This window comes from Prionailurus bengalensis, chromosome B1, assembly GCF_016509475.1.
Source record: "Prionailurus bengalensis isolate Pbe53 chromosome B1, Fcat_Pben_1.1_paternal_pri, whole genome shotgun sequence".
NCBI classification, from domain to species: domain Eukaryota; kingdom Metazoa; phylum Chordata; class Mammalia; order Carnivora; family Felidae; genus Prionailurus; species Prionailurus bengalensis.
Window position 1 is genome coordinate 16,324,626 of NC_057344.1, and position 8,150 is coordinate 16,332,775.

Sequence of the window (8,150 nt, forward strand, 5' to 3'; positions counted from 1 at the left end):
CTTTTGTTTGCTATGGTTAAAAGAACACCCTGATTTCCAGTAATAATCTTAAAATAACAATGAGATGTGTGAAAATGTACACATTAAAGCTGATGCAGAGGCACTGATCTCCATATGTCAAAGCAGGCTAATTTCCTGTGCACCTGGGCAAACCGTTTGCAAAAGATGGATATTGTGTTGGAAACTGGAGCTCGTTCAACCAAGGACTGGTTGGTGTGGCTGCAGTCAATACTTTTTGCAGAACAGAAAATGGCGCTCTTTAAGTAAAAGCTTTAAATGAATATATATTATTTATTTTGCAATAGCAACCATTCCAGATAGAATATAAAGTAATGGAAAATTCAAATTTTAAGTCACAATAAGGAATTTAAAGTTATGATATAATAATTTATTGTATAATAATTATATGTTTTGCTTTCATGGAAATGAAACTCATGATAGTCTCAATGTTTGCTTGATATACTTTCTTGTTAACAATAGGATGATCTCTAGAAAATTTGAGTCTTGTGGCATTGTAGACAATTTCAATAAATTGTGTTTTTGAGAACTTATGCTCTCCATTGATGATGGCTAGTGACAAAATTAACTTTTTCTGGAGAGCTACAAATGTTTTCAGCAGTGTGTCTGTTAAATTACTAGTCTAAATAATTTACAGTATTTTGAAGTGAGTATGCAGATAAAAGCTACTACAATTTATTAAGCTAATTTCTACTAATGAAATTTCCATAACAGACTATAGTATCTTTCACATGACATATTAATATCCAATATTAACAATGATAATATAATGTAATGTTCTCTAATAACTCTAATTTGTCTATGTGAGATATATAGATTATGATGGCAAGATATATTGGTTATTACACAGAAATTTCTTGGGACTCTACCTGGGAGGATTTTGCGACACCATTTAGTATAGGATATAAAAAGCAGATGAAAAGAGTTACAATGTCAAACTCAAATTTAGCCAGTCCCCTATTCTCAGTAGAGACAAACTTTAAGATACTTCCCAATCAGTCAGAAAGGTAGTTCTTTACTTAGAAGGACAGTCAACTTAGAAATTGGGTCAACAAGGCCTTTGGATTTTAAACATTTTTCTTTTGTAAACTGAATCAGATATATATAGTCACAGAAGAAAAAATAATTTGTCAGAAACGTCTTGTAATTAACATAAAAAACTCCATGTTTGGAGCCTACCAAGTAATAAAGATTAATAAATTAAGAAATAATATTAAATATAATATTAAATATAAAAATATTTAAATAATAAAAATGTCTATGATATGAATGACATCCCCTCGGAAGAGGCCCTTATGTAGGGCCTCATGCGAACAATCGCACACGGAGACCCTCTTCTCTGATCAGAGAGAACCTGAAAGCTGTAAAAATGAGGGTGGATGGTGGACACATATCATTGGGGGGCATTCATGGCATTTGAGAATGTGTGTTGAGGAAGTCTTACCTGAATACTCAGGACCACCTAAAACTGTTGTCACCCATCACAGCCTGTACTTGAAACTCCATTCTCAAGTTAGCGGGTAAAGGCGTTTCAGTGACTTGCCCTTGTCTGCTCGTGGGTTTACTCGTCTGTACAACAGGGAGCTGCCAAGATTGTTGTGAGGGTTAGTGGACCCCGTGGGACAGGATCTGCTACCACAGGTGCAGTGGGTACATAGGAGGCTGACAGGGAAAGGCAGCTCTAGACCTCAGAGTCTAAGGTGAGATTTTGTGACAGTGTTGATATTTTTTCCTTATGTAAAAAGACTTGATACTTCAACTGCAAAAGATTCAAGGGGTACCTGGGTAGTTCAGTCAGTTAAGTGTCCAGCTCTTGGTTTCAGCTTGGGTCAGGAGCTCACAGTTCGTGAATTTAAGCCCTGCATCAGGCTCTATACTAATAGGAAAGACTACTGTCCTAACAGTACAGTACAAAGTACTGTACTAATAGTGCAAATATCAGAAAAAAATTTATATTTTACTTATTTTATCCTTAAAATTTTAAATTTAAATCCTTAAATCCAAGTTAGTTAATATATTGTGTAATAGTGGTCTCAGGAGTAAAATTTAGTGATTGATCACTTACACGTACCACCTGGTGCTCATCCCAAAAAGTGCCCTCCTTAATGCCCATCACCCATTTAGCCCAACCCCTCCCCCACCTCCCCTCCAGCAACCCTCAGTTTGTTCTCTGTATCTAAGAGTCTCTTATGGTTTCCCTCTCTGTTTTTACCTTATTTTTCCTTCTCTTCCCCTATGTTCATCTGTTTTGTATCTTAAATTCCACATATGAGTGAAATCATATGAAATTTGTCTTTCTCTGACTTACTTCGCGTAGCATCATACACACATTCTAGTTCCATCCATGTTGCAAATGGCAAGATTTCATTCTTTTTGATCGTCAAGTAATGTTCTTTTATATATATGTACACACACATACGTATATATTAGTGTATATAGTTCAATAGTTATATTAATGCATATTAGAATACATATTCATATATATTAGAATATATGTATGTATATATGTGTGTATTATTGTATCCTTTGGATAAATTCCTAATAGTGAAATTGCTGGGTCATAGGGTAGCTCTGTTTTTAATTTTTTGAGGAACCTCCACTATTTTCCACAGTGGCTGCACCAGTTTGCATTCCCACCAACAGTGCAAAAGTTTTTGCGTTTCTCCACATCTTCACCAACATCTGTTGTTTCCTGAGTTGTTCATTTTAGTCATTCTGACAGGTGTGAGGTTGTGGTTTTGATTTGTATTTCTCTGATGATGAGTGTTATTGAGCGTCTTTTCATGTGTCTGTTAGCCATCTGGATGTCTTCTTTGGAGAACTGTCTGTTCATGTCTTTTATTCACTGGATTATTTTATTCACTGGATTTATTCACTGGATTATTATTTTTTTGCAGTTATGATAACTTCTTATTAGATTTTATATACTAACCCTTTATCTGATATGTCATTTGCAAATATCTTCTCCCTCCTGTTTGTTGCCTTTTAGTTTTGTTGATTGTTTCCTTTCCTGTGCAGAAGCTTTTTATCTTGATGAGGTCCCAATAATTCATGTTTGCTTTTGTTTCCTTTGCCTCCAGAGACATGTCTAGTAGGAAGTTACTGTGGTGGAGGTCAAAGAGGTTGTTGCCTGTTTTCTCCTCTAGGATTTTGATGGTTTCCTGTCTTACATTTAGGTCTTTCATCCATTTTGAGTTTATTTTTGTGTATGGTGTAAGAAAGTGGTCCAGGTTCATTCTTCTGCATGTCTCTGTCCAGTTTTCCCAAATAATTTGCTGAAGAGACTATCTTTTTTCTATTGGATATTCTTTTCTACTTTGTCAAAGATTAGTTGGCCCTACATTTGTGGATCCATTCCTGGGTTTTCTTTTCTGTTCCATTGACCTATGTGTCTGTTTTTGTGCCAATACCATACTGTCTTGATGACTACAGCTTTGTAATATAGCTTGAAGTCCAGAATCATGAGGCCTCCAGTTTTGGTTTTCTTTTTCAACATTACTTTGGCTGTTTGGGGTCTTTTCTGATTCCATACATATTTTAGAATTATTTGTTCTAGCACCGTGAAGAATGCTTGTGTTATTTTGATAGGGATTGTATAGAATATGTAGATTGCTTTCAGTAGTATAGACAATTTAGCAATATTTGTTCTTCCAACCCATGAGCATGGAATGTCTTTCCATTTCTTTGTGTCTTCTTCAATTTCTTTTGTAAGTTTTTTTAACTTGTTTTATTTTTTATTTTTTAAAATTTACATCCAAATTAGTTAGCATATAGTACAACAATGATTTCAGGAGTAGATTCCTTAGTGCCCCTTACCCATTTAGCCCATCCCCCCTCCCACAACCCCTCCAGTAACCCTCTGTTTGTTCTCCATCTTATGGGTCTCTTATGTTTTGTCCCCCTCCCTGTTTTTATATTATTTTTGTTTCCCTTCCCTTATGTTCATCTGTTTTGTATCTTAAAGTCTTAATATGAGTGAAGTCATATGATTTTTGTCTTTCTCTGACTGACTAATTTCACTTAGCATAATACCCTCCAGTTCCATCCACGTAGTTGCAAATGGCAAGATTTCATTCTTTTTCATTGCATTGTATGTGTGTGTATATATATACCACATCTTCTTTATCCATTTATCCATCAATGGACATTTGGGCTCTTTCCATACTTTGGCTATTGTTGGTAGTGCTGCTATAAACATGGGGGTGCATGTGTCCCTTTGAAACAGTACACCTGTATCCTGTGGATAAATGCCTAGTAGTGCAATTGCTGGGTTGTAGGGTAGTTCTATTTTTAATTTTTTGAGGAACCTCCATACTGTTTTCCAGAGTGGCTGCACCAGCTTGCGTTCCCACCATCAGTGCAAAAGAGATCCTCTTTCTTGGCATCCTCGCCAACATCTGTTGTTGCCTGAGTTGTTAATGTTAGGCATTCTGACATGTGTCAGGTGGTATCTCATTGTTGTTTAGGTTTGTATTTCCCTGATGATGAGTGATGTTGAGTATTTCTTCATGTGTCAGTTAGCCATCTGGATGTCTTCTTTGGAAAAGTGTCTATTCATATCTTTTGCCCATTTTTGTACTGGATCATTTGTTTTTTTGTCTTTTGTAAGTTTTATATAGTTTTTAGTGTACAGATCTTTTACCTCTTTGGTTAGGTTTATTCCTAGGTGTTTTATGGGTTTTGGTGCAATTATAAATGGAATTGATGCCTTGATTTCTTTTTCTGGTGCTTCATTATTGACGTATAGAAATGCAACCGATTTGCAGCCTGTGACTTTACTGAATTCATGTATCAGTTCTAGCAGTTTTTTGATGGAGAAAAACTTTATATTTTGAAACAGAGGGCATTGTGTTGCCTAATATGTATTGTATGTCAACTCTGTTGTTGAATTTGCCAAAGTTCTAAAAATTTGACAAGCTTCTAAGTAAATGCACATTTAGATGGCCTGTAAAATGTAAAGTCCTCATTATGTGTTATTTATTACTTTTTTTGGATAAATTTAAAAATGGAAAATGCAAAGAAATATGTAACTAACCCTTTGCCTCCATCTCCCAGAATTAACAGTTATAACTCTATTGGCATAGTTGATTTCTACTTATTTAGAAAGAATAAAACATTACATAGCATTGAACTCCCCACTCCCTCCTATCCTGTTCCTCCTTTCCCGTGTTCCTCCCACAAGAAACCACTATTCTGAATTTTGGGTATAGCCTTCCAGTCCATTCTTATATTTTTATAGTAATTACATGTGTCTTCATGAGTAATATAGGTGATTGCTCTTGTTTGTTTAAAAATTTTTCATAAATGGTATCATAATTTATATTTTGTTCTTCAACTTGCTCTTTTTACTCATAATTGTATGCTTTTTAGCATATTAAAAATAGGTCTTTAATTGAGTTGTGAAAATAAGCTTGAAATATCCTCCAGTTCTTGCCTTTTGTTTTTGCCTTTTTGGTTTCCTTTAATTTTTTTTAATTTTGAAGTTATCACTAACTTATAGTGAAATTGGAACTATTGTCTGATATATGTTTCATTTTTTCTTGAACCCTTCAGAGGGAGTTGCTGACATGGTGTCCCGCCACTCCTGAATGCTGTGATATGTATTTTACAAGGACATTCTTCATTATGAGCACAATACAGCCATTAAAATCTAGAAATTAACACTGATACATTACTACTGTTTAATCTTCAGACCCCACTCATGTTTCACTAATCCTCCCAATATTGTCCTTCATAGCAAAAGGATCCAGTCCAAAGTCTTGCACTGCATGTAGTTGTGATGTGTATCTTTAATCAGAGTCTCATGGACTCAGAGTTTCCTATTTTATTTGGTGGGTCACCATGGATTATTTTCTGTTGCTAACATGATCCATAGTTGCAAAAATTTTCCTAGTTGGGTCAGTGGGAGTTTCTTTAGCTTGCTTCTGTGTACTTTTGGCATGTCTCCTTTATTATTGGAGTACTTCTTCATTTTTTAAAAAATTTTTAATGTTTTTAAAATTTCAAAATTTTTGAGAGACAGAGAGAGAGACAGAACACAAGCAGGGGAGGGGCAGAGAGAGAGGGAGACACAGAATCTGGAGCAGGCTCCAGGCTGTGAGCTGTCAGCACAGAGCTGACATGGGGCTTGAGCTCATGAACCTTGAGATCGTGACCTGAGCTAAAGTCAGCAGCTCAACTGACTGAACCCCCCAGGTGCCCCTGGTAAAATATTCTTACCTACAGTTATTACTATTGAGAATTGTGGAATTTTATGAAGGAAATTATTTTCCAGATTGGTATAGAGGAAAACTTAAACATGGGAAGGTTTAGAAAATTTTTAAAAACTCTGTACCTGGTCAGTGCCAGACTTCCTGATTCTGAAACACTGGTTTGGCCAAAATCAGTTTATTTCAATTTTTTTCCCCATAACAAATTATGGCTTTATGAGATAGGATGCCATATTGTCTAAATTTTATGAAAGTACAGAGAAAGTATAAATTTAATTAATACTAGAGCTAAAAGTTCCTGTTTCCTGAGATGATATCACGGTTCTCAGGGTGCTGAGGCTCTTTTTTATTTCATTTGGCCTTATATCAGATAGACAATGGACCATATTCTGTCAGGAGATACGCTTTCTCTGGTCACACATGTCAGTCAGTTCAACAACTTCCCTGAAAACATCTGATTTTTTTTTTTTTTTTGATCGTGAAGTTCATTGCTAAAGGACAGGATTAGAATCTCTGTACTGCCAATGGAAAAAAAAATCTGTGAGTCACAGTATTTCAAAATCTTCAAATGGTAACTTCTCCTAGAGAATCCACTTTTACCTATTGACTAACAGCTGCAGATTCAAGAATCTGGAACAAATTCAAGAGAACTGCACAAACACAAGCTAGTCAAATCTATTCTTAGCAATCTATTACCAGACTGAAATACTTCTGGGCTTTTTTAGCTTCAGAAGATCTTTTTTTTTTTAAGCCTGAGATCACAAGGCTATCACTCATAGCTGAGATCCACAGTAGTGTGAAAAAGTAACCAAATGACACTTAGGGTATAATAAATTTGGGGAATTTTCCTAAGGCAAGAGAGGGGGACTGTGCTGGTGTGCTGGTGACTTAGGGAGTCTGTGATTCATAATGGGCCTCTGATAGCTCAAAGTCTTACGCCAGATGTGAACACCTCTACTCTGCCTTCTCTAAGTTTCTTTTAGTGCTGATTTTAACCTGATTTCATCTGTGTAGAATGAAACCTACAACTCACTAAGGATGGCCATTAGCTTTGGCTAAGGAACCTGGTTGCCATTTTAAGAGAACTTAGTAATAGCGGTAAAAGTGGGGTTGGCCTACCTCTGAGAAGTTTGGTCTGCTAAAGGGATAGACCTAGATCACTATCAAGGTAGCTTGAGAAGGAATGGGTATTAGGGAAAGAGATATTTTTAGGATGGGTCATGCTTGCAGGCTGGGAAGAGTCAGTGATAGAGACAGAAAGGAAAAAATGAGTCGGGAAGAGAACTTGAGGAATAAAGTAATGGGCATGATTTGGACCAAGAAGAAGACAGAGGACCAACAGTCTCTTTGAACATGTGAAGGTTTGGCCACTTTGTAGAGATGATATAGAGCTTTCCTCCCTCTGGCAGAGGCTATCAGTGGGGAATGAATGCCCTTTCTCTGAATCAAGGTACTTCAGGTAGATAAGTGCCCCATTTGTGAAGCTTCTTGAGGATGAGTAGGGTTTATCAGTTTGGGTAAATTTAGAGGTTGCAGTCTCTGTAGCCTTTTCTAGACCCAGGAGTCTAATTCAGCTCCAAGTATGTGACCCCCTTCTTCTGATGCTAAACTGCTTTCTGATTTTTGGACACTAAAGGAGCTGTACTGACAAAGGCCACTTTGTCACACTTTAATAATAGTAGCATGTTTCCTTTGCTATATGAAGATACCATTAATGCATACTTCCAACAGAGTGAATGAGTTTGCAATAAGAAATCCATATTCTTGCTTGACTTCAGCTGTGAGCTATGACATGAGTCAGAGTAGTGTCCATGACCATTGGAACAGAATGAAACTTCTAAATTGAACCAAGAACCTAGCCACATTGGTGGTATGCCCTCACTGAATGAAATGAATCCACATCCTTATTTAGAGCTCTTGCCA